Genomic DNA, 26,248 nt, shown 5'->3' with positions numbered 1-26,248 from the left:
ATCTATCTATCTATCTATCTATCTATCTATCTATCTATCTATCTATCTATCATCTATCTATGAAGATATTGCCAAATTGCTGTAGGTACAACAACCTACAGCCCACCTGCAGTACCTGTAACCATAGCTTTCTTTATTTAAATAACAATATACAAGCAGACCTTTACGTGGTTTCTGATTTTTTTGTTTTGTTTCATTATTGCTTCTATTAAAAACTGCAGCATTTCTATGAACAAGCCCATAATATTAATATAAACTCAGTATTGTGGGACTTTTTTTTTTTTTTTTTTGCCAAGCTGATGAGAACAAAATATCATCTCATTTCCATTTCCCTTTGCATTTTCCTTATTACTCTTGAAGTTGAGCATTTTATTTGCCATTCAAGTTCCATTTCTGTGAATTTCTTTGTCCTGCCTGTGTTAGTAGGGCTATAAGTAAAATTGGTATAACAAAGACCTTCAATTCCAGGGACTCGAACAGCACAGAAGTTCCTTGTTCACTTGCATAACAGTGCAGAGGTGAGTGGGACAACTGGGGTAGGTAGGCAGCTCTGCTGCAGCAAGTAATCCAGGATCCAAATTCCTTCCACCTTGTTACCATCCCATTCCTAGGGTACGTTCTCAGTTCACCAGATGACTCCTAGCCTTCAATAAAGTCTGAATGACACAATGGACTTTGGGGACTTAGGGGAAAAGGTGGGAAGAGGGTGAGGGATAAGAGACTACAAATTGGGTACAGTGTATACTGCTCAGGTGATGGGTGCACCAAAATCTCACAGATAACCACTGAAGAACTTACTCATATAACCAAACACTACCTGTTTCCCCCAAAACCTATGGAAATAAAAATAAAATAATAAAATAAACAAAAAGAAATTATGCATGCTTCTAACCTTCTAACATTATTGTACAATTCAAAATGTATGTTATACAAATTCAATAAGCTTGTTTTAATGCCAAAAAAAAAAAAAAAAAAAAAAGGTCTCCACTGCAGCCTACAAGAAGAGGGTGGGAAGAGTCCAAGTGCTATGCAAATAATGCCTTTTTCAAAATACCTGACTAGGAAATGCCCACATTACTTCCGCTAACATCTGATTGGCCCAGGTGTAGTCCCGTGGACACATCTAGCTACAAGGAAGCTGGAAAATGCAGTATTTGGCAGGGCAGCCATTTGTAAGCAAAAACTCCAGGTGTTCTATAATTGCATGGAATAACAGGAGAAGGATGCTAGAAGAAAGTTCACCATCTCTGCCACAATATTTTTTTGCCTACTTTTCTATAGAGTTTTTGTCTTGCATTTGTTAATAAATTCTTTATATGATTTACATACTAATGTTTTGAAGGTTGTATGCATACAAATATCACATTTCTATTTCCCAATATAAATAAAATATTCATTATATTCATGGTATCATCCTCCATAACAACAATATTTTACTTTAACATATCTTAAAGATTTATCAAACTGTTTATAGTTTCTGCTAACTGTAATTTTTTTAAGAAATTCTTTTCTGTACCTGTGTTAAAATTTTTTTCTTCATTTTCTCCTCAATGTTTTACTTTTCATGTTTAGCTCTCTAATTCACTTGGAATTATTTTCGTGTATTTTTTAAGGTCAAAATCCAAGTTCTATTGGTACAGATAACCAACTGGCCTGGCACATTCAATAAACAGAATACCCTTTCCGCAGTGACTGGTGATGCCATATCTTCCACAGACAATGCTTCCATGCATTCGTGGGGGTCTATTTACAGCTTTGTAGTGTCATCCCTACCAATGCCACATTGTCTTTATTATGAGAGTTTTATAATAAGCCTAGATCACTCTTTAGGGAACATTTCCACACTTTCTTCTTCAAAAATGCCTGGCTATTCTAGGCTGTTCTTTTTTCCATGTTACTTTTAGGATCAGCTAGCATGTCATGGGAAAAATGTGTGGGTTCTTTACTTGGGATTTCATTGAATTCATAGATGAACTTGAGGGGAATTTACATCTGCATGAGATTTATTAATATTCTCTCTGTCCATGAAAATGGTATACCTCTTTATTTATCTTCCACATCATCCAGTGCCATTGTATATTTTCTTCATAGATGATTTTCGTATCTTTTGTTAGATTTACTTCTAGTCAACTTATAGTTTTGTGGGTATAAAGCCTACTTCTAGTCTATTTTCTAATTTGTTGTTTCATGTAAACATGGATACTGCTGATCATTGTATATTGATCTTGCATCAATTGATCTTGTTAAAATCTTAAAAGTTCTAATAGTTTATAATCCTCTTGGATTTTCTATTTAATCTATGAATAGTAGTAATTTACCTCTTCCTACTCTTTTTTATATCTTAAATTTTTCCTTTGTTCTATTGCATTGGTGAGAAAATCAGTATAATGTGGAACAGAAGAGGTAATAACAGGCCTCCTTGTTTTTGCTGACTTGTTTTTGCTGTCTACAGTTTCACCATCAAGTATAATATTTGCCCTGGATTTTTGTGACAGGTTAAGGAAGTTCTCTTGAATTTACGGTTTGCTAAGGATTTCATATCATAAATAGCTGTGAAATTTTATTACATACTTTTTCTGTATTTATAGGGGAAATTATATGGTTTTCTTCCATTACTCCATGACTTTTTTGTTAAACCATATTTATATTCCTGAGATATTTTAAATTCATTACTCAGTTTAATTTACTAATATTTTATGTAAAATTTTTTTCATATATGTTCATTGTGATATCAATCTAAAATTATTTCTTGGTATTTTCTTTGTTCAATGTTGTTAAGAAGACTATAAAATTAGTTGTCTATTTCTCCCTTTGCTTTCAATTATCAGTTTGTATACCAGTCCCACCATCTGATGTTCTCTTTGCCAAGGGGACTTTTATTTATTAATTATTCATGATGCATCCATCATGAATATTTCTTTGTCAATTTCATTTCTATTTTTCTAGAAAACTGAGTACTTCATTTCATTTTCTCTTAAGATTTTTAAAGTCTCTACTCTCTGTAGTTATGGCCTCTTTTTCATTTTTACATCTACATAGTTGTCCACTTATTGTTTAAGCCTATTTGTGTTGGGTATTCTACTACTCAACATTAAAGGCATTCTAATTGACAGAGACAAAGACATAGGGAAACGTGGTGTACGTTCATACCATAGCAGTGGTACTCAGGACCTCAGGAACTCAGGACCTGTCTTCCACACCACCATGACGTCTTCATGCTCTCCTCTGCTTCTCATCTCTTGTCCTTCAGGACTCAACCAAGCTGATGCCTCCTCCAAGAAGTCTTGCCCAACCATCCCCAACCCAGTGAGCCTGGATGTTTTTATTTTGCTTCCCTCCATAACACCACTTATCAGTCTGAATGGAAATGATCTCCTATTAATTTGGGCACTCATCCAGAGCAAGGAAACCATATTCATCGTTCATCCCCAGAGGCAGGCAAGCGCCTTGCACATAACAAGTGCTCAACAAATACTTTCTCAACAGAACAGTAAATGCAGCAGGGTGGTGCATGTCAGGAAGAGTAGACCAAGGCCAGGTCTGGAGAGAGCACTTTGCCCAGAACATATCACTCTCAAGCTATAAAAAGATAGCAGCCATAAAAATACATGCACAGTAAAACCAAAGAGCTCACCCCCTTGGGTAGGCAGCTTGCCCTCTGCCTATCTGTTGCCTCTTCCTCTGTGTCAGCCTTATTTATACTGGGGACATGGCAGAGTGCCTCCTGGCCAGGAGCCCCTGACCGGCAAGCTGGGGCAGCCCCTGCTTACTCCAGTTTCTGTCTTCATCCACTCCCTTCCACTTCTCCACCCACCCTCACCCCTGCCATGAGGCAGAGAAATCAAGGCAACCATGGAGGATGCTGGGCTTCGGAGCCAAATAGTCTTGAGTGAAGTCTTGTTTCTCCCCCTCCAGGCCACGCCCTCCTGGGCAATTCGCTTCTCCTCTCTGCACCTCAGCTTCTCTCTTCCCCATCCTCCGTCCCAAGATTCCAACTTTTGAACACACAGGAAGCTGCATGAACTCATTTCTGAGTCCCACTGCAGTCAGCAACTGTATATTCGGTGGTGAGGTATGGGCCTCTGCCATTCAGGGTCAATTATCCTTTCTGCTCCTCACATCTCCCTCCACAATCTTATCTGCTGTTCGATCTCCCCCTCTCCCCATTTTTTCTTAAATTCTCCTTTTACTAGGTGGAGGAGGCCCCTGGTTAGGAAAAGCCTAGAAGCAATTTAATGGTACACTTAATCCTTTTGTTGTTGTCTAGCCCTTGGAGGGCAGAAAGCCAGGTGCTCCCATTGCTCCTCCTGGGTAACTCAATTAAAGGAATTAAAAGGCTTCGGTTACATTATTAATTTTGAAGCTGTGTGCTTCTCACTCAGTAAGGACCCAGGACAGCTTCCAATGCAGATGGTCTGCAGACACTCTACCCCAGACAGTCACATGGCAGATCATCCCTAGAACCCCTTGCCTGTTTGCTTAGCGTGGAGCAAGACTCTCACACAACTGTCCCTCTCGTGTGACATTCACAACAACCCTGTGACTTGGGAAGGACAGATTTCTTTATGTTTCAGGTGCTTTCCCAAGGCACTGAGGACACAGAAGCTCAGTCAGTTAAGAGACTTGCCCAAGGCCACTGCCAGGTAGTTTTGTGGTATAACAGAAACTAGAACACAGCTCCGTAGACATTTAGGCTGGGTCTTTTTCTCTCTCTCAGATTTTGCAGCACTTAAGGTGATTATTTGTATAGATCAGAGTATCTTTATTTTTGCAATGAGCACAGACTTGGGTTGATACTATACTCTAGGGGCATGCTTTCCAAAGATGGCCACAACAACATTCTAACCCATGTGCTCTTCTCCAGTACAGCCTTGCCACTGCCCCCACAGCAAGAGACTAAGTCTAATTTTCCTCCCCTTGAATCTGAGCCGCCCTTAGTGGTTGGCTTACAATCAATAGAATTTGGCAAAGTCATACTTTGTGACTTTTGAGGCTAGTGATACAAGGTCATGCAATTCCTCTCTGGTTTCTTTGGTTCAAATGTTCCCCACATGAGTGCTCTTGGAATGTTGCTCTTATATGCAGCTGCCATGATGTGAGAATCCCAACCACAGAAAGTATGTTTCCACACTCTGTTCAGTGGACAGTCCCAGCTGAGCACAGCTTCAAGTTGGCCCAGCATTAGATGTGTGGATGAAAAACTTCCATATAACTCAAGCCCCCAGCCATGTGAGTCTTCCCAGCTGAGGTCCCGGACATTCTAGAGCGGGAAAAAGCTATCGCCATGTTGGGAGACATTTCTCCCTGGATCTCATGCAATTCTGCACATCTTGTAAGCAAAGGTGCTGATTGCCTTTATTCCAGATTATCCCCTAGAAGGCACTTTTACAGTGAGCAACCATGGAAAAAAGAGGTTGTGGAGCAAAGGGCAGGTTTGCTTACAGCCTTGGAAAACAGAGATATAGCATCTTGTGTAATAAAGATCATCTCCCTGTGGCTTAAGATAGACACGCTTACTTCTCATTATAAAAGACTCAGGTCCCTATGCTCAGGGTTCCTCTCTCAGAATGCCACCCACTGTGTGTGCAGGTGTCACCTGGCCCTCTTTGCATCATCCTGTGGGAATTGGGCCTCAGGGAACTGACACAAGAAAATACTGATACTCAGGCTACTGCTGTTGCTGTAAGTAATAAAGTCCTTTGTCTCTGACTCGGGAATCTCACATTTTCTACCTGCATCCATGAAACTGTGGCAGGCTAGCTTGTTACTTTGCAAATAGGGTAAAAATCTCAAACCCTTTACGGTTCTTGATACCCTAGTGTGCCCTGTCTGAATTAATGGAAGCATCCAGAATCCAGGCGCATAATCAGATGGTTTTTGGTTTATGGCGTAAGCTTCAGGTGACTCCTTATGCAGCAGTAGGTCACCAGACAGATACAAACATAATCAAGACTGATTTCTTTTCTTCATGGGGCCTCCGGTCTAGGAGAAAGAATAAGGCATGATGTACATAGAAATGGTAGGCAGGGCCAATATATACAGGGTGTCCTGGGTGGGCAAGGACAGACACTCAGATGTTCATTCCAAGTGTCCATTCATGAATGCTGATTTTTTCATAGCAGCTGAGGAGACTCCAGGGGAGAAGATCACTGTGGTTCAACATATATAAACATATCTGATGCATGTGGATAGCCTGATGGAGACTGAGGACATGGAGGTTTGGGACAAAGTGTGGAAACAGGCCTAGCCAGTCTGGTGTTGTGTTTGCTGCTGGGGGAAGGGGTTGCATGTGTGAATCCAAAGAGCTCCATCTCTACAGGCTGGAATTCTTTGGTGCCCAAGCACGTTCTCTTATGGGGCACACCTAACTGAGGGTAGCACACAGATAGTGGGGAGCTGTCTCATTTTCCAAATTTCTGGTGACCAAACTGAATGGTCAGGAACCACTATCCAGGAATAGGGGTACTGGGGGGCTCAGGGTCCCAGGGTCGGTAGGAGCCTGATGTGCAGAGTTGGCAGGATTGTGGCTGCAGATGGCACTGGAGGCATCAGTGGATTTGCAGCTTCACTGGTGGTGAAGAGGCAGTGCTATGACAAAGGAGGGGACCACAAGCTCCAAGAAACAGCCTGCTAGACCACAGGGGCCTGGATCTGTAGCCTTGGCAGCCAATGTAAGAGCTTCATCCCCAAGCAGTCAGCAGAGGCTGGTTTATGTTTGGTCTCAAAAGGCCCCTAATCAAAGTGGCTTAAAACAATACAAATGTCCTTGTGGTTCAGTAGGGAGCTGGGATGGGGCAGGGGAATGCTTTGCCCCATATAGTGGTCACTCAGGGACACAGGCTGATGCAGGCTCCATCTTCTCGTGCTGCCCTCTCTACATGAGACCTAGGACTCACTGTCTCAGTCGAGGAGAGAGCATGTAGAATTGTGCACCTGCTCTTAAATGCCTCCACCAGGAAGAAGCATATAACCTCTCATTTCACTGGCCAAAGCAAGTCAAACAGCCATGTGTTATATCAAAGGGTGGAGGCCAGAGTGCAATCCTCTCATATGCCTGAAAGGAAGGGCAGGCTGGATATATTGTTCTTAACTGCTACCATAGTACTACTTGGATGAGCTTGGGCCACCTTGCTGGAAGATCCCTTTTGAATGGGACAAAGATGGTACACTCATTGCAAGCTCTCTTTATAAGTTTGACATGCAGCCCACCTGATGGGGCCTGGCCACAGCTACAGGTACCTCTGTCCACACAGAACTCTTTAACCTTTTGGGGGCCAGCCCTCTGCCATGCTGTTTTAGTCTCGTGTGGGAGAAAGAGGTGAGAAACAAGCCATGCGACATTTCCCCCAACCTGTGATCCCGCGCAAGGCATTTCCTGTTCTGTTCTCTTTCAACACTTCGGATTATTTCCAGGAGGAAAATTGTAGACTGGGGCCACGAGGTCTCCTGTGTCTTTCTGACACTTGTTAGTTAGTAGTACTTGTTAACCTCTCTTGGTAACAAGGAAGAAACAGATCTGTATCTTAGATCCAGGTAATTGTATTTTTATTTTTTGTAATATTCATTTTCATAAACACCATCTATTTGAAACAAGAGATACTAGTTTTCAATCTATTTTTTGATGTGTTTCTTTTGAAATATAGTTATTTAAATTTTCAAAAACAGAGTTAGCTCACAAAAAGCTTTAAGAAAATCATAGTACTTATTGAATGAGAGTTGGCCCAAGAATGTGAAGGTGTTAAGAAATGACTGAGGTTTGGCAGAGAGGCATCTAATAACACCTCGTTTTTCCAGTAAGAAAACCACAGCAGAGCAGGATTTGAACTCAGGCAGTCTGGGTCCCGAGTCTGTCTTCTGGATGTTTAACCAGTACCTGCCAGCAGTGTAACCTTAAGCACAAATGATGTGAAGTATATAGGCCTCAGTTTTATCATCTGGAAAATGGGGATGATAACAGTGCTTATCTCAGAAGGTTTATGTGAAGATTAAATGGGTTCAAATATGCACAACTGTTAAAATAGCACTGATAACTTGATACTGGTTATTTCTGTTATCACTGTTTACACTATCAGTGTCCATCTCGAGTGCGCTTCTCTCCAGCTGCTTTCCTTTTGCAGATCAGGCCTGGGACTGAAGCTCACTAAAAGGAGACATTTAAGTCTTGTGGTTTATTCTGTTTTTATTTATTGGAGCAAATGTTTTCCTTGAAACTTAAGTAATTGAGTTAGTGATCACCAAACTAGGCCAAACTGGGCCTGGCCTTCTCTGCAATCAGTGACTTCAAAAGCAGTTGTTGCTTAAAAACAGGTGATGTAGCTGTTGGCCCCCTCCTTACTCCCCAATTCTCTCTATTCATTTCTTTGTTCTGTGATCTATTTCACGTTCAGGTGGGAGTGGCTGACTGCCTGGCTGCAGCAGCTCCTCTCTATTAATCTGGGCTGGGGGGAAGCGGGGGCTGGAGGCAAGCGGGAGGATGAAGTACAGCAAGCTAATTGCTGTGTCAGACATGTGATGACCCAGACCCTAGAGCGGCCCACGCAGGAGGAGAGACAGATACCAGCGCTGGTGCCGAGGAGCGTGTCAATCACAGGGGGATTGACAATCCGCAAGAAAAGCTCACAGAGTGCCTGGCCTCCAGCATCCTCTCCTAGGACTCCAGGCTGAGATCACACACAGTCTTTCAGGGGCTCAGGCTTCCACTGTTTTCTGCAGAAAATCATGTAATGGCTAAAGCGCCTGGACTCCTGAGTCACCAAGTGTGGGGTTGAGTTCTGGCTCATTAGCTGCACAATTCTTAATAAATGACTGAATCTTCCTGAATCCCTGTTTCTTCATCTGTAAAATGAGGATACTAATATCTACCTTAAAGGTTTGCTGTAGAAATAAAATGAGATCACTAATGTAAACTAGTCAGTAGAAAATAGCCTCTGACCCCATTTTATGCTGCTTTGTGTTCATGAGTGGAAGGCTATAAGAAATTGCAATAGGTTAATGAAACAACTATTCTTTCATCCACTTTTCTCTTGGTCAAATGCTCCTGCCCAAACCAAATTATGATCTTCTTTTTTCCCTCACAGATTGCTTTTGTTTTCCCTTTCTGAGTGCTTTTTTTTTTTTTCATTTTATAATATTGGTGCCCTTAAAGTGGCAGTGCTGCTATCTCCTTAAGGGAACGATAAAGAATTGACTACCAGATCAATCCTTGGTGCATTTTCTTTCCATTATTTTTAGTGCACACACAAGCAGGGGTTCATCAGGTTAGTCTGTGGCCACATGTGAAACTTTTTTGTGAAACAGTAAATCCGTGGGATATGAATAAATGCTATTCATACAGAATCCAGAATCTATGTACAAGCAAATTTAGAAAACACCCAGTCGAGCAAAGTTTTAAAAATTTACTTTAGGGCCCTTCCAAGCCTTTACTTTGCTGATGTGTAAAGAGAACAGGATAGGATTCAGTGTTTCCTAAACTTGTTTGCCTGTAGAACCCTTTCTGCCAGGTTGGAACACTTGGAAGGGCTGGTGCCTTGTCAAGCTTCTCAAACTTGGATCCTAGGGGGTCTTGTTTAATTGCAGATGCAGTTTGGGAGCTCTGGGATTGAGCTGGACACTGCATTTGTGCCAAGCACTCATGGGATGCTAGTGCTACTAATCTGAAGACCACACTTGGAGAGTCAAGACCGTAAAGGGCTATCGCATGGCACAGATGTTTGGGGAAATTCTCTTTACTGGGAAACAGCAGAAGAATCTAGTCTCAAATAAAACTATGTTTGGGGCAGTGGAAAGAACACTCACCAGGAGTTGGAACATCCAATTCTAGGTGAAACAGGAGAACTGACCCCAGCTGGGTGAACTTGGATAGGACATTTCTCTTCTTCAGATCTCGGTTCCCTCATCTGTAAACATGAGTAGGAGATGCTGCATTAGTAATAATAACTAGCCCTATAGAGTTGCTGTGAAGATGAAATGAAATTTTGTGAACCAGCACTTATCAAAATCTCCAGCACTAAGCCAACACTGGTTAGAACGTTAAGCCACCTTCACATTGAAGCTAAAATTTTGTGTTGGAATCACACTTATGGTTGTCACAACCCTCTTAGTTTTCCACAAAATATATGGCTCAGCCGTGTAGGCCCAGACTCACCTGCCTCCTCTGCCAGCCATTGCCTAGATGGGGCTGAGCAGATGCAGGTTGTCCCATGTACTGACGGACTGTCAGAGGCTGCCCAGAGCCCTGTGCTGAGAAGGATGCTCTCAGGGCTCTATGGGAAATAGCTCCTTGGCCAATTAACCATGTCTGCTATGGGTGTTTAGAGGAACAGCATATGCCATCCACTCTTGCTCCCCTGGGTCCCGCTCCCCACTTTGCTTATAATCACACAACTTTTATAAAATGATGGCAGCCTCCCTCCTCGTGCTCACACTTAAAATCTCCTCTTTCTTCAGGGCACAAAGCCAACAGGTAGCCATGCAAGTAGCTATTGACCCCACTCTGCCCTGCCTTCCCCACATTTGAGTCTGGTCTGGGGGCTCAGGCCTATGTTCTAGGACCAAAAGGGGTGACTCTCCTGTAGGGAGGCTTTAAGAGGTCCCCTAAGCCTTAGGTTTTTCCTAATCTCACAGATATCTGATTGTTCCCCAACTGGCCATATCACCATTCTCTATTTTACTGGGGTTGAAAGGATCTTCAGGCCACTTCAAACATGAGTAAAGCCATTGATGCCGTGCTCAGTGACCTCAGTCTTCAACTGCTTCTGTCCTAGCCCATATTGCTCTAGCTCCAAAGGCTCCCACTTCAGTCCAGGCACCTTACCCCTGCATCCAGAGAAGTGGTGCTACATCCTGTTCCTCAGACTAGAAGCCTCTGCATCATCATGGATGCTTTCCTCTCCCTTGCTAACTCATGCCTGGCCAATCCACATCCCGTTTGCACCAATGTGGGAAATGACAGGCGCCCGTGAGGCTAACGTACCTCATATCACCATTCTCAGATTCATAGAGGTGAGCCTGGTGCCTGCAAACTGCCCCCATCCTTCCTCCTGGGACCTGACTGATTGGCTCAGGGGTCAGCCTGAACCCCAGTTGGACCATGCAGTGTCCCTTCAAGGAAGGGAGAGAGAAGGCTACACAAACTCAAGAGCTGTCATGGCCTTGCTTCCAACCCCCACCTCTCCACTCCCCACACCCCACCTTCGCTGCCCCCTAGGCACCTGGGGAGGCAGAGGAAGCCAATCTGTAGATACAAAGGAGAATGCAGAAGGTGAAGGAAAGAAAGGAAAGAGGAGAGACAGACAGCCCTGGCAGTAATGCTCCTCTGCCCAGGGTTCTGTCAAACACCACTCTGCCTTAGTAATAAAGCCCCATTCTGCTTAAATCAGCATTTGGGTACCTCTGATTTAAGCAACTACAAAAATTCTAACCACAAGGTCCCCCAATTCTACAAGAGCGATATGGCTCAATCTGAGAGTTTGTTTCCTTCTGAACTGGCCCCATCCAGGATACCACCCTTCACATTTAAATGGTTGCAGTAGTCGTCAGTTATCTGGTTTGTCACTTTTATAAGATTATTGTTTTTCTAAAATTAATACCCAGGAAATAAACATGAAACATGAATGTAATTTTTCTACTCAAAGACAGTCCCAATTCCCCATACTTACATTCTTAACTCGTTTGCTCACTATTCGAAGTTCTTGTGGATTTCAAAAACATGACCAATAGTCACTACTCTTAAAGTAACAAAGAAGGTGATACAGCAGATGCTGCAAACTGGCTCATTCAATGTTCATTCCAGCCCCTTCTAGTACTTCCAATCCTGAAGAGGCTGGAAAGTCAAAGACTGCATTTCCCAGATTCCCTGCTTCTGGGGTTCTGGGTGCATTTAGTTTCCACCAATCAGTACATATATGAGGATGATATGGAACTGAGTCAGATAGAGAGAGAGAGGTAGGGAATATGTTTCAGAGAGAAAAAGAATGATAGTTCTGGAAGTTCTCTCAGAGAAGTAAGGAAACCCTTAGTCCATATAGTCTCCCTTCTCATTGGCCCAAATTAGACCATGTAACCATAACTGCATCCATTGCTGTGGTGAGTGGATGATATTATATCAATTAGTGTAAGCCTGAGGCAGAGGTGTCCCCGCTGCTAGAGCCAAGAGTGGGGACATCTCCCTCACCACACATGTAAGCCGTATGGAAGAGGTGACCACTGAGATATAATCCCAGATGATGACAAATAAGAGAAAGATGTTGGAATGGGAAATACTATGACGGCTTCTTCTCAGCTATAGTCTAGGCCCCTCCAGGGCAAGAATCTAGTCCAGTAGTTCTTCCAAAATGCCTTCAGTAATCATTAATTTCTGTTTCCACTGGGCTTAAAGTGACATTGACTAGCAAGTATCTGTCACTTTGTTTTCCTCTTTAGTTCAAATTGCCTCTCATCTGTGGGGGCTATGAAAAGTGGACAGGAGCGATCTATGAAAGTGTCAGCTAGAACCCAAGTTTGTGAATTCCCTTTGGTGAATAAAGCATCATCCGTATTTTCTAAGTTAGTGACAGTCTAGGAGTTGCTGTCTTCAGTGGAGTTAATGTTCCCAGCATATCTCATCATGATGCCAGCTGTGTGCCCTCACTAGAAAATAGAAGTGAATAGGCTCCAGCAGCCCCTACCCTGGGTAAGCTTATACTTTGATGAAGAAGAGAGTCATTTACCAAATAAACACATGTCATTACTTATATGCTAATTACAAGTGCTCTGAGTGCCAGGAAGGAAAAGCGTGGTCACTAGAAACACCTTATGCCTCAGTCCTTCCATGTGAATATCGTACTTCACTTCCTTGGCCCAGCCGCCCCCAACACATATCTATCTTGGGCATCATTTCTGAGGCTGCATGGCCAAGGCCATAAATCTGTACCCTTGTTTAGCGTGGCATGTCCTCTCCCTCTAATCCAATCTTCCCTCTGTGTGTTCTCGGTGCTCGCTCATTCAGTTTGACAGCTATTTAATAAACCGATCTGCTTGCCTTTGACATGAGGCAGAAGTGGTGGGTGTTGAAGAGCTGCGAGGCCCTCGTGGACAAGGAAGCCCTTTCCCACTCAACACTCTTCCAGCTCAGTACAGATAAATTGTGGAGAACTGGAAATTAACCCAAGCTATCTTCTTTTCTTAAGAAAAAAAAAAATCACTGGAGACCCAAGAAGCAGAGCAAGTACCATAAGTGAAAGAGATGGCAGAAGAAATCACATTTCCTGGCTCCCAGGGCAGGGGTGAACCCAGATCAGGAGCTTGGGAGCCTTCCTTCAATCTAGCTTTTATCACTTCAAAGCAGAAAGTCTTAAAGGAATGCCCTTTATGATGGATTCTGTCTTCAAAAACATGAAAGAAAGGGCATATTTTCTTAAGCCCAGTTGCTGGAAGCCAAGCAATTTCTCCGAGGTGCTTGGGTTGCAAATCTCCGTAATCAGAATGCAGTTTAGTGTGGCAGAAAAAGCACTGTTCCAGAGTCAGCAAAGCATGCCGGGATTCTGGCTCCCTCTCACAAGCTTTATGACTTTAGGTCATTTTTCTCAGCTCTCTGACCCTCAGTTTCCTTCTTTATAAAATGGGCATGCCATTCACCTCACAGGGTAGTCATTAGGATTAGATGAGAAGGCATACGGGAACACTCATGGTACATAATAGTTGCTCAAAGAATGGTAGCTAATTTTATTGTTTACTGATAGTACTGAAAAAAAAGCAAATCTGCTACCCATTCCATCTCCAAGTAACTATGTATTCCTGTTTGTTATTGGTGTATCATATAGAATATGTTTACTTGCATTGCACTTGCATTGGTGGAGCCCAGGATCTATTTCCTCTATGTTTTCAACCTTGATCTTAGGGTGCAATATCATTTCTCACATTCTAATATCTCTCTAAACAAAAAATGGAAGATGTACAAGCCAGGTCTGGGTTATTTTTGAACAGGAAGTTTAGACCATTGGCGTAAGAGTATGCAATCTCCCCCGAGAGTGGATGTGTCTCTCTGGCTGGGCCAGTCAGAGCAGATGTGGTTTCAAGACTAAATCTAGGTGGGTTCAACAGCTAAAACTGTGAAGAGCCAAGGGGTTTGAGTCCAAGCTGTTCTTCATGGACCAACAGTGGTTCAAGATAGAAAGTGAAGTTTGGGTGGCAAAATCCAGGAGCAATGGTTATGCCAACTACTGAGTATGACAATTCCAATTACATGTTCAGGAATTGGGAAAATGATACTGGGTGGTTCCAGGAGCCCAGAGAGTCTGCAGCAAGCTGGACTAGGTTCAGGGCTCCAATTATTATCTGTTCCTTATACACTCTAATTCTAACAGGTAGGCCATGGTTGCTTTGGAGGCTCCTGGGCATCAATGTCAACTCCCTAAGTCAAGACTTTATGTTATCTGACAATTTCTGAAATATCTATATATTATTCTTTCCTCATTGCATGGTTATCTGAATAAGTAGCCAAAAGGAAGGACTGGAAAAACTGAGTGACTGGGAGAATTAATACCGAGTGACTGGGAAAATTGCTGCTGAATATGAATGCTGTGTCTTTGCAGAATTGTTCTTTCAAGGGACTTGGACTATATTTCAGTCAATTGTTTCCATGTCTTAGAACAGTCAGGAATCTTGAATTTTCACTGGAGCTGCTGTCCACAGTCATCTGACCATTCATCCTTGACTTCTTTTGGTTGCACATATTAAGTAATGCTTTTGTTTGTTGTCCAACTCTGTCAGCCCTAGGAGCAGAATATCCTGTCAACCACCTCCATCTCTCCGTTGGTCTGTCCTCAAGGCCACCACTCTACTTTTGCTGCTTATTGCAATAGTTGTGCCCAGCTTACTTCTGATGGTTAAGAGCTGCCACTTGCCCTCTGTGATTCTGGGACCTGGCCATCCCCGTTGCTCTCAGGAGCTCAGTTTCATATTCACATCTCCTGTTGGAAGCCCTGGTCCATGAAGACAGTCACCATTGAGCTGCATGACAATTCTAGCACATTCTCAGGGCCCTCCTCCCAAACTTGGTCAGTTGGTAAGGTTCCTCACCTTATGAAATATACCTGTTCCAGCATACCCAATTCTTCCAGGCTTTTTATTCTTTCCTCCCTATCTGCCACAGCAGTTCTGCAGGTGCCCCTTCACTTAATGGAGGCCATCACTTTTCTCAAGCTTCCAATAGCCATTCTAGCAACCCATTAGCCCTGACTTCAGGATCCTTGCCCAGGTGTTAAATCCTAGATACTGGAGAGTTCCCCATACCAATACACTCTTCTGTATCCAACTTTATTTCCTCCTCTTTTGATCCTACACACGCAGGGCCCATGCACACTTCCCAGGACCCACCAGTACATACTAGCTAGATCCAAGCTTTGACACTTATTATTGGTCTTATTGCCAGTAAGGGGGATGGTGTGAGAGGCAGTGGGATCCTGAGTGAGGACAAACATTGTTTTGTAATTATTTTACTTGTGCTTTTTGCATGATCTTCAAGCAAGGGGAGGGGTGCTATTTTCTAACAAGTAACAGTGAGCCACTTACACCAAGTGGGTTCAAGGTTATTTAGGCACTCAAGATTTTCATAGCAGATATTTCACACCCAATTATCAGGGTCTCTTTCGTTCTGAACCAGAGTTCTGGCCTTTGGGAGGGAGACTTGCTAGGCTGAGAAGTCAAACTTCTCTTAAACCCACTTCTTATGAACTGGTGGTTAATCATCCTGAGCTGGTTATAATTTTCAAAGAATCCATGCATGCAGCAACAGCCACTTGGTGCCACAGTCTTTGTAGTTACAACTTTTCTCATTCCACTCAAGTTCACCAACTAATGAGTCCCCATCCACTGATGTCCTAACCACATTCACCACCAGTACAAGTTGTAATCATCACACCACGCAGCCTGCTAAGGACCGTTCATGCTCCACATCCCACTAAAAACAGGATCTCATTGACAGCCCTGGCTGTTTATCCAGTTTTAAAATCCCATTTTAAATTCCATGTTCTAGGACCAATTGTAGTTCCATCTTCTAGAAACAAATGCTGAAGTGGAAAATTATGTGCAGAAAGTTTACTGGTATATACTCTCAACAATAAACCTGTAAATAAATGAAGAAGGCTGGATTGGAAAGAGGGAGAAGCTAATCCACAATGATGCTGCAGCTGAGGCTTTAGCTAATTCTATAAGGAGCTTTGAAGAAGGAATGGCTCTTCATAGTGTCTTAAAGTGAGGCAAGCAGGGCAGGTCTTGGAATCTCTGCACTGGACAGTTATTTGTTATGGCCCAGCCCTTGCGAGGGAAATATCTGGGCAAGGCAGTTCCCTGTGGCCAAGGGCAATGGTCAGTCGGAAATGCAGGTGTGGGTTATCCTAGCAGCTAGGAAATGGGCGTGTCAGCCTTGAAGAGGGCAGCCGAGCAGAGCACCACAGTATCCACTTCATCATGTAACCAATATCTCACTTAAGATATAACACATTTCTGTCACCGTAGAAAATTTCTCAGACCATTTGTCATCAACCTCCAGCCACCCAACCTCCCACCTCCCTACCACCAAGAGAAAACCACTGTTCTGATTCTATCACCGTAGGTGAGTTTTGCAAATTCTTCAACTTTATATAAATGAAATCACAAAGAAAGTAATCTTTTGTATTTGGGATATATCTTTTTTAGATTTAATCAGACTTCTGTGAATGTCAGTTTTTGAAATTGTTAGTCATATTCCATTATATGATTGCACCACAAATTGTTTATCTGTTTACCTGTTGATTGACATGTTAGTTATTTTCAGTTTCTTGCTAGTAAGAATAAAACTGCCATAAACCTTCTTGAACAAATCTTTGTATGAACAAATATCTTCATTTCTTTCAGATAAATATCTAGGAATGAATTGGTGGCTCATAGAGAACATGTGTTCTCATTTTTGTTGTTGTTTTATTTCAAGTCACTTTAAACAAAGTGACTTTTTTTTTAAAAAAAAAATTGAATGTGGCCGGGCACGGTGGCTCATGCCTGTAATCCCAGCACTTTGGGATGCCCAAGTGGGTGGATCACGACGTCAGGAGATCAAGACCATCTTGGCTAACACAATGAAACCCCATCTCTACTAAAAATACCAAAAAATTAGCCAGGCATGGTGGTGGGCACCTGTAGTCCCAGCTACTCAGGAGGCTGAGGCAGGAGAATGGTGTGAACCCAGGAGATGGAGCTTGCAGTGAGCCGAGATCGTGCCACTGCACTCCAGCCTGGGCAACAGAGCGAGACTGTCTCAAAAAAAAAAAAAAAAAAATTGAATGCATTGCATACACTCTATATAATACACCAATAAACCATTTTATTGAGGCATAGCTGACATGCAACAAAAGGCTCATATTTAAAATGAGCATATTCGTCATCCTCTCCAAGTTCCCTGTATTCTTTGTAATCACTCCCTTCTATATCCCCATCCCCATCCCCCAAGCAACCACTGATCTGTTTTCCCTTACTATAGTTTGTACTTTCTAGAGTCTTAAATAAATGGAATCATATAATATGTACTCTTTTGGGAGGATGTTTTTCTTTTTCACTCGACATAATTGTTCCGAGATTCATTGATGTTGTTGTATGTATCAATAGTTCATTCCTTGGGAATGTGGTGTTTTTTGTTTGTTTGTTTTTTGACGGAGTTTTGCTCTTTTGCCCAGGCTGCAGTGCAGTGGCGTGATCTGGGCTCACTGTGATCTCCACCTCCCAGCTTCAAGCAATTCTCCTGCTTCAGCCTCCTAAGTAGCTGGGATTCCAGGCACCTACCACCACGCTCAGCTAATTTTTGTATTTTTAGTAGAGACAGGGTTTTGCCATGCTGGGCAGGCTGGTCTCGAACTCCTGACCTCAGGGGATCCACCCATCTCAGCCTCCCAGGGAATGCGTATTCTTAGCAGTTAAAGAACTGATCAACAGTCATCCAAAGTAATTGTCCCCTTTTGCACTCCCACCAGCAATATATGAGAGCTCAATTTTTCTACATCCAGTTGACACACTTTTGGTATTGTCAGTCTTTGTAATTACAGCCACCTTAGTGATTGTAAAGTGATAACACACTGTAGTTTCTCATTTTTATTTTCCTGATGAATAATGAATAGTTTGCATGTGTTCCTAGACCATTTGTGTGTTTGGAAAATGTCTACTCAAGTCTTTAGCTTTTTTATTGTATTGTTTGTCTTTTTATTATGATTTGTAGGTAGTTCTTAATACACAAGCATACCTCAGAGATAGTGGGTTTAGTTCCAGATCACCACAATAATGCAAATATCATAATAAAGCAAGTCACACAAATTTCTTGGTTTTCCAGTGCATATAAAAGTTATGTTTACATTGTAGTCTACTAAGTGTGCAACAGCATTCTCTAACAAAACAATTTACATACCTTAATTTAAAAATATTTTATTGCTAAGAAATGCTAACAATTATCTGAGGCTTCAGTTAGTTGTAATCTCTTTTATTTTTGCTTTTATTATTTTAAATTGACATGAAACAATTGTACAATTTATAGGGTATAGTGTAATATTTTAGTACATATATACAATGTATTATGATCAACCAGAGTAATTAGTTTACCAACCACCTCAAACATTTGAGTCATAATCTTTCTGTTGGTGGAGGGTCTTGCCTCAATATTGATAGCTACTGACTGATCAAGTGATGTGGCAACTTCTAAAAATAAGACAGTAAAGTTTGCTGCATTGATTGACTGATTTCCCATTCATGAAAAATTTCTCTGTAACATGAGATGCTGTTTGGTAGCACTTCACCCACAGTAGAACTTCCATCTAAACTGCAGTTAATCCTTTCAAAGTCTGCCACTGCCTTACCAACTTAGTTTTGCATTTTAAATTCTTTGTTGTCATTTTAACAGTGTTCACAGAATCTTCATCAGGAGTGGATTCCACATCAAGAAACTACTTTCTTTGCTCATCCATAAGAAGCAGCTCTCCTCATCTGTTCAAGTTTTATCCTGAGACTGCAGCAATTCAGTCACATCTTCAGGCGCCATTTCTTGCTCTAGTTCTCTTGCTAGTTCCACCACATCTGCAGTTCCTTCCTCCATTTGAGTCTTGATCCCCTCAAAATCATCCATGAGGGCTGGAATCAACTTCTTCTAAACTCCTGTTAATATTTGTGATGGTTAATATTAGGTGTCAACTTGATTGGATTGAAGGATGCCTAGATAGCTGGTACAGTATTGTTTCTGGGTATGCCTATCAGGATGTTGACAGAGGAGACTGACATTTGAGTCAGTGGACTGTGAATGGAAGACCCACTCTCAATGTGAGTGGGTCCCATCCAATCAGCTGCCATTGCAGCTAGAACAAAACAGGCAGAAGAAGGTGGGATGAGCTGGCTTGTTGAGTTCTGGCTTTCATCTTTCTCCCATGCCAGATGCCTCCTCCTGTTACTCCTATCTTTGGACATCAGACTCCAGGTTTTTTGGCCTTTGGACTCTTGGGTTTAAACTAGTGGTTTGCTGGGGGCTCTCAAACCTTCAGCCACAGACTGAAGGCTGCACTGTTGACTTCCCTGCTTTTGAGGCTTTTGGACTCAGACTGAGACACTATTGGCTTCTCTCTTCCCCAGCTTGCGGATGACCTATCGTGGGACTTCAGTTTGTGATCGTGTGACCCAACTCTCCTTAATAAGCTCCCTTATATATACACATATATCTTATCAGTTCTATCCCTCTGGAGAACTCTAATACAATGTTGATATTTTGACCTCTTCCCCATGAATCACAAATATTCATGAATCACAAATATTCTTAATGGTATCTAGAATGGTCAATCTTTTCCAGAAGGTTTTCAATTTACTTTGCCAGATCCATCAGAAGAAATCACTCTCTATGGCAACTAGAGCCTTACAAAATGTATTTCTTAAATAATAAAACTTGAAAGTCAAAATATCTCCTTGATCCATGGGTTCATTAGTTGCAGATGGATGTTGTGTTAGCAGGTGTGAAAACAACCTCAAAGTCCTTGTACATCATCATCAGAACTCTTGGGTGGCCAAGTATATTGTCAATGAGCAGTAAGATTTTGAAAGGAATCTTTTGTTCTGAACCATAGATCTCAAGAGTGGGCCTAAAACTCAATTATCTATGAACAAATGTGCTATGAACAGATATGCTGTCATCCAGACTTTGCTATGCCATTTCTGGAGCCCAGGCACAACAGATTTAGCATCATTCTTAAGGGCTCTAGGATTTTCAGCGTGATAAACGAGCATTGGCTTGAACTTAAAATCAACAGCTGCATTAGCTTCTAACAAGAGAGTCAGCCTGTCCTTTGCAGCTTTGAAGCCAGGCATTGACTTATCTTCTCTAGCTGTGAAAGTCCTAGCTGGCATCTTCTTCTAATATAAAGCTGCTTTGTCTATATCAAGAACCTGTTGTTTAGTGTATTTACCTTCATCAATTATCTTAGCTAGATCTTCTGGATAACTTGTTACAAATTCTACATTAGTACTTGCTACTTCACCTTGCACTTTTATGTTACAGAGATGGTTTCTTTCCTTAAACCTCATAAACTGATCAACCTCTGCTAGCTTCCAACTTCTGCAGATTCCTCACCTCTCTCAGCCTTCATAGAAGTGATGAGAGTTAGGGACTTGCTCTGGGTCAGGCTTTGGCTAAACGGAATGTTGTGGCTGGTTTGATCTGCTATCCAAATCACTCAAACGTTCTCTATGTCAACAATAAGGCTGTTTCACTTCCTTTTCGTGTGATCACTAGAGTAGCCCTTTTAATTTACTTCAATAGCTTTTCCTTTGTATTCAGAACTTGGCTAACTGTTTGGCACAAGAGGTCTATACCTTTGAGCCTATCTTGGCTTTTGAGATGCCTTCCTCCCTAAGTTTAACCATTTCTAGCTTTTGATTGAAAGTGAGAGATGTGCAACTCTTGACTTGAACACTTAGAGGCCATTGCAGAGTTATTAACTGACCTAATTTCAAAATTTTGTGTCTCAGGGAATAGAGAGGCCAGAAGAGAGAGGGGGGAGAGAGAGAGAGAGAAAGAGAGAGAGAGAGAGATAGGGAAACATCTGGTTGGTGGAGAAGTCAGAACATACACAACATTTATCAATTAAGTTTGCCATCTTATTTGGGCACAGTTTGTGGCACCCCAAAGCAGTTAGAATGGTAACATCAAACATCATTGATCACATAGCACCAGACAGGTATAATAACAATGAAGAAGTGTGAGATACTGCAGGAATTACCAAAATATGACAGAGACACAAAATGAGCGCATACTGTTGGAAGCATGGTGCCAATAGACTTGCTCGATTCAGGGTTGCCACCAACTTTCAATATGTAAAAATCGCAATATCTATGAAATGCAATAGAGCAAAGTGCACTGAAACAAGGTATGCCTGTATTCTGGATGCAAGTCCTCTATTATGCGTACACATTGGGATATTCCTCTCAGTCTTTAGCTTTCATTTCATGTTTGCAATGGTGTCTTTTAATGAGCAAAATCTTTTAATTTTGATGAAGTCCAATTTATTATTTTTATTCTTTTATGGTTAGTGTTTTAGTGTCCTGTCTGTGGAATCTCTGCTCATCCCCAGGTTGTGCAAGTATTCTTTATTTTCTTCCAGAAGTTTTATTGAATTAGCTTTTAAGTCAAGTCACTCTTAATGCCACATACGGCTATTCAAACATAAGAAATCTTTGGTAAAAGTGACTAAGCAGTGGAGTACAGAAAATGCGAAGGGGGTGGCATTGGGAAGGGGCCTTGAGGACCACAATAGCAATGTGGTACCCAGTCCGGACAATCAAAGTCTCCCAAGTGCCAGGGAAACGTCCTCCTCTCCAGCTGTAAACTTGAAGCTGCTCTTCTCCATTAGAGCCAGGAAGGCCAGCTTTGCCTTTTAAAAAGGGGACCTGTAAATGGAATTCACACAGTGCCATGACCCTTGATGTGCAGTGTGGCAGGCTGTGGCCCGATTCGCTTCCACAAGTACAACGCACATTCACAGCTGAGAGCTTTCCTCTCCTGCCCTTTCACACCCGCCGCTTCCAGCAAGGCCTCAGCCTCCTCTTCCTGACAATGTTTTCATATGTTGGGCTGAGCCTCTACAAGGGCTCCAGCTCATTTTTGGCTTCTGAACACATTTCTTTGGTCTCGTTTTCAAGGAGGTCAGCTTCAATTCTCTGTGACTCTGGCTTCACTCATTCTCACTTTTCAAGACTGAATCCAGGAGGCTGGCTGTACTTACTCTGTAGTTCCGTGTCCTGTGGCTTCCAACCCCCTGAAACTCCTCACTTGACTTTTATATCTAGATCCCTTTCAGGGTAAGATGAGGAAAGCCTGTACCCTGGAAATTGCCAGCCCCATCTAAACTCTCTTCACAAAAAATAGGCCCAGCCCTCAGTCCTTTCCTGCCTGGGCCATGATTTGTACCTTGTGATTCCTGAGTCACAGAAGATTGGGTCCATGAAAGTCACGTGACCAAAAATCACATGATCTGGGAGCACCAATAAGAGGCTAGAAAGCAATCTTCCATTGGCCCAATGAAAAGGTAAGGTCCTCATATGACCAAATTCTTTCCCTTGAGAATTTGAACTAAAATACCTGGAAAGAATTTGCCAAAATGAAGTTGGAGGGGAGGCAACATATAGCAGGAAACAGGTTAGGTGGCTGGAAAGTGCCACGTGTAAGTCTAAGCAACAGAGGAGCAGAGACACTGAGCAAACAGAGGAAACTGCAAGGTAGAAAGAACAGAGCACGGAGCAGATAGCGTCAGAGGTATGAGGAGAAGATGCTGGTCTTACGTATGCCTCCGATCCCAGATCCCACAAGCAGCCTCCTGCCCTGTTGTATTCCTACTATCAGCCTTCACAGCTATTAGGTATCTTGTGAGGATCTCTGTTTTCATCACCAAACAAGTTTGACAGAAACAGGAAGAGAAGAGGGGTGAGGCAGTGAAGAAAAACAAAATGAATCTGAGTAAAGTGAAGATGGTGGTTACTGATCACTCCCCAGCATAAACATTTGGGGACATGTTTAACATGACCTCACTCCATTTCCAGCAACACCCTTCCATTCCAACTTGCCTGTGAAGGTCAGAGAGGAGATGCCCGCTAGACCTGTGAGGAAGGTAAATGCATTTTCGATGAGCTGGAAAATCTGTGTCATTGATGAGTGGCTCCTGCCTTATCCGTTTTTTGGATATTTTAAAACCAAATCTTTTAAGTGCTTACTTCAAGGAATGGAGTCTGGTTGGGCAGTAAGAATTCAGAGGAACTGAATTGTGGCTTTTGAAAATGGCTGTCTGGTTGCAATTATTGGACACTGTAGCTTCTTTGCAAAATTCTACAGTGTCAATCCTGAGAGTAAAGTGCTTTTTGTAAAAACCACGTATTAAGGGAGTGACATTCTGATAAAGGAAGTGGTCACTTTATGCCCCCAGAGCAACACCCACAGAAGATGGGTATTTTCTGGATTGTGCTAAAGGAACACAGATCACAGCTACATGGTTTGGATGTAGTCAGCATTCTCACTCAGTTATGTGCACGAGCCAACCACAGGGATGAAGTCAGTGAAGTTTATCACACACACACACACACACACACCCTCTCGTTGAAAATAGAGGACAGATCAGAAAGGCTCAGCAACAACTAGTTCATGGGAATTAGTTATTCAGCAAAAAGCTTACCACTCACTATGGCTACCTCAGCTGACAGTAAGAAAAATCACAGCAGCAATGAGCAAGGAATATTCTATCCCGTCTAGGATACTTTATTTCCTTAGTATAGGACTAAATGAGGAGGAAGGCTTCAAGGTTAAAGTAAAGGATGGCGTTTGAAAGCACAGGTAGATAACTGAGACTCACAGAATCTTCTTCCTGGGGGTGAGAAGTATCCCATACTCAAAGAAAGTTTGAGCTGGAAGAAACTTAAGCAAACCTAGTCCAAGTCCCTTGTTTAACAGCTAAGGAAGATGAGACACAGAGACCTTTGTCCAAAAGTAATCATTGGTTCTAAGTTTTGGGGCAGAGATTATAGATAATGGCATTCTATATAGCACTGAACACATCAAGACAACTACTGTGATAAAAATCACAAAACATAGGTAAAGAGCACAGAGGCCCAAGTCAAGATTGAATGCTAGCCAGTGGCTCCCAGCTGAACATAATTAAAATGTTTATTTATTGTGCTTCTGTTTGAAAGTTGATATCCCAAACTAGTTTTTGTGTGTTCAAAGTGTGTGGAAGAGTCAGCAACATTTGTATCATGGGAAATGTCTCAGCAATGTAGAATCTTGGACCCCAGCCTTGACCTACTGTCTCACAGGCAGGTCCCCCGTGATGTGTGCACAGGAGAATTTGAGCATCCCTGTGTATCCAGTTTTTAGAGCTGCTCTAACAAACTTCAGTGGCTTAAAACAACAGAAATGTATTCCTTTAGTCTGAAATCAGGGTATCAGCTTTGTCACACTCACTCTGAAGGCTCTAGGGTAAGGATCCCCAACCCCCAAGCCACAGACTGGTCTGTGGCCTGTTAGAAACCGGGCCACACAGTAGGAGTTGAGCAGCAGGTGAGGGAGCATTACTGCCCAAGGTCCGCTTCCTGTCAGATCAGCAGGGGCATTAGATTCTCACAGGAGCACCAACCCTATTGTGAACTGCACATGCAAGGGATCTAGGCTGCGTGCTCCTTATGAGAATCTAATGCCTGATGATCTGTCACTGTCTCCTATCCGTCACAGAGATGAGACTGTCTAGTTGCAGGAAAACAAGCTCAGGACTCTCACTGATTCTACATTATGGTGAGTTGTATAATTGTATAATTATTTCATTATATATCACAATTTAATAGTAGAAATAAAGTTCACAATAAATGTAATGCATTTGAATCATCCCAAAACCATCCTCCCACAACTCCCAGGTCTGTGGAAAAATTATCTTCCCTGAAACCAGTCACTGGTGCCAAAATGTTTGGGGACCACAGCTCTAAGCAACTATTCTTCCTTACCTCTTCCAGCTTCTGGTGGCTCCAGCAGTTCCTCAGTTTGGGCTGCATTTTTCCAATCTCTGTATCCATTCTCACTTGGCCTTGTCTGTGTCTCAAATCTCCCTCTGCCTTTCTTTTATATGGACTCTTGTCATTGGATTTAAGGCCTGCCTGGATTATCCAGGATGATCTTCTTTTGAGATCCTTAATCACATCTGCAAAGACCCTTTTTCCAAATTAGGGGACATGCATAGGTTCTAGGTGGACATATGTTTTGGGGAGCCACCATTGAATTCACTATGGCATTATAGGGGTCAGTGAGGTACAGAGTCTGTAAGATTCAAGGGCTTGTGACAGGGAAAGAGAAAGGGCTAGATGTCATATTGTGGGAGATGAAGTTCTGCTCTTAAGCTTCCCCTACTTGTTTTAACTCATTCAGCAAAGTCTTCATGGGCTTTAATTGTGGGAGAAAAAGAGTGGAGACGGAAAAGGCCAGAGAAATTCTTTTGCAGAAGCCTCCCTGGGTCCTCATTGGAAGAAGAGCACAGAAGACAGTAAATTAATTCAGCTTATCCTGAAAAGCACTGTTCTCTGGCCACGAGATTAAAACCACACAAGCATTGGAAGTTGGTCTAAAACATATCTCTTTTCTGTCAGCAAAACATTCTCCTCTTGCCCTCTCTATCTAGGGCCCCCCTCTTCCTTCCAGCCCTTGCCTCCCCACTGCTGGGTGCTCAGCCACTCCTAGCTGGGGTCAGCTTCAGCCTGGGAGCATATCCTGCAGAAGAGCCTCCTCTGGCTTCCTCCCCATCCCCACATCTAAGGGCCCGGCCTGTCAGGCTGTCTGGACACAGGTCTCTGTGCTAATTAGGAGCATTATCACTTTGCCAAGAACACAGACCCAGGAAAAAGCCTCTGTGAAATGTCCTGGACATCAGCGATCCCGACTGCAGGTGGCTGAACTCTGGCATCTGCCTGACAGCACGCCGCCTTGGTGCTAGCGAGACCTGAAAGCTACGGAGTTGTCCCGGTGCTGGGGAAAGGACTGTATCTCCCTTCAGAATTGCATGAACCAGTCAAAGGATGATAAAACCCACATAACATAGGTATACATATTTTTAATTGTGGTAACATGTACATAAAATAAAATTCACCGTCTTAACCATTCTTTCTTTCTTTCTTTCTTTCTTTCTTTCTTTCTTTCTTTCTTTCTTCCTTCCTTCCTTCCTTCCTTCCTTCCTTCCTTCCTTCCTTCCTT

General features: G+C 42.5%; 1 long non-coding RNA gene across 1 annotated transcript in view; it reads right to left on the bottom strand.

The window, feature by feature from the left end:
* LOC111520350 overlaps positions 1 to 26,248 on the bottom strand; it is a 68,720-nt gene that overhangs the window by 18,095 nt on the left and 24,377 nt on the right. Inside the window, exon 2 of the long non-coding RNA XR_002724650.2 lies at positions 9,796 to 9,896. This is a non-coding gene — a long non-coding RNA (uncharacterized LOC111520350). The remainder of the gene's footprint in view (positions 1 to 9,795; positions 9,897 to 26,248) is intronic.

The sequence above is a fragment of the Piliocolobus tephrosceles genome, chromosome 8, assembly GCF_002776525.5.
Source record: "Piliocolobus tephrosceles isolate RC106 chromosome 8, ASM277652v3, whole genome shotgun sequence".
Classification (NCBI taxonomy): domain Eukaryota; kingdom Metazoa; phylum Chordata; class Mammalia; order Primates; family Cercopithecidae; genus Piliocolobus; species Piliocolobus tephrosceles.
The sequence above is the reverse complement of the archived record's forward strand: the minus strand, read 5'-3'. Positions and strand labels throughout refer to the sequence as shown.